Here is a 1,607-nt window from a genome sequence, read left to right as displayed (position 1 = left end):
GCTTCCGGTGGCTTCCTGTGCTCCTGGGCACGCAGACAGACCCACACGCACTGGCCTCGTCTCCGTGGGACTCTGTTTTCCTGTCTGCTCTCTGCTGTGGCCACTCAGAAGAGGTTGCCATGACGACACCCTCCCCTGGTGTAGCTTTGTGGGGGGACAGCATTTGCAAAGACAGCCCCTGGTTTCCCACCGCTTCCCGCCCTCCAGATGCAGAGCGAGCTCTTCAGCGGATCTTTGGGAACGCTGCTCGAGCCACAGCCAACAGAGCCCTTCTCGCTTCTCACCCCCGCGGCTCAACGGGGTGCCAGGGAGCCCCGTTTGAGAAGCTGGTGGAGCCGTTGGAGGGCGGGGAGCAGCAGTCGGGTCGGACGCGTGTTTAGATGGAGCCGGAGGCTGGTGCTGCCGGTGTCTTGGGGACAGGCACATGTTTCTCCAGGTGCCCGTTCCGGTCTGGGCTCGGTGCCCGGGACTCCTCAAGGGCCCTGCTGCCAGGGCTGAGGTGCCTGGCTGCGCCCGCCCAGCCTTGACCGCCCGTGTGGCAGACACCGTGAGGACGGGGCTCCAGGGCCCTGCGGGATGGGGGCTGGAAACGCTCTGGGTGAACCCCCTGCCGCACCCTAACATGCTCACAGTCACAAGCGGCTCTGCGTGCCAGGCTGCGGGACAGACACAGCTGGGGAAGGGGTGAGGAGAGGAGACTGGAGGCCCCGGGCAGGGACCGAGGTGGCAGCGGAGAGGCGGGCAGCAGCCCAGAGTGTGGGGTCACGGGCCAGGGCCTCGGTGCCGCGGTACCCCCTCTTACTAATGCTGAGACCTGAGCCTCGGTAGTTTCCTCGTCTGTAACGTGGGTGATGGCACCAAGTGGCCGGTCAGCAGGCCAGCCGTCACCGCGCATCACCACGTATCACCAGGAGCGAGGGGGGCGAGGCTCTGGCCGCATTCCTTAGGACATGTCATCAGACCAAGCACTAAAGGACGTTGTGGCTGGTAACGTGCGGGGTCGGTGACAACATGGGGGACCCTCCACGAGATGGCCGGACACGGTGGCCGCGACAGTGGGCCCAGGCACCACAAGGACTGTGGGCACGGCGCGGGATGGGCAGCATTGGGGGCTGTTGTCCACGGGGGCGCTGTGACCCGACGGCCCCCACGGCCCCCAACAGCACCGTGCGGCTACCACTGCGTTTCTGTTGCGTCTGGAGGGACCAGGGGAGCCCCCACGGTGGTGCTGCTCTGCTTTGAGGGGTGCGGGAAGCCCCAGCCAAGGCAGGAGGGTGCTGCCGGCACAGGGAGCGACAGGGCGGAGTGCGGGCAGATGTTCGGAGCCCCTGGCTGCTGCTAGACTGCAAGGCTCCAGGGAGACCCGGGGAGCTGGGCCTGGAGGGGGCAGGGGCCCTGGGCGCAGGCGGGACACAGGCAGGTGCTGTCATGGCTCCCCGCAGTCTGGGGCCTGACGCCAGCACCCTTGCCTGTCTTCATGGCTCCTTAAGGCCACCGCCCAGGCCTACAGCACCACTCACCTGTCTGAGCGCCCTGCTGTGGACCCCCAGGCCGTGTTGTCATTGTCACCCAGTGCACAGGGACCCGAGACGCCCATGTCTGGCAGG

Source organism: Orycteropus afer, unplaced genomic scaffold (assembly GCF_000298275.1).
Source record: "Orycteropus afer afer isolate SDZICR_OR568_19922 unplaced genomic scaffold, OryAfe1.0 scaffold00871, whole genome shotgun sequence".
NCBI classification, from domain to species: domain Eukaryota; kingdom Metazoa; phylum Chordata; class Mammalia; order Tubulidentata; family Orycteropodidae; genus Orycteropus; species Orycteropus afer.
The sequence above is the reverse complement of the archived record's forward strand: the minus strand, read 5'-3'. Positions refer to the sequence as shown.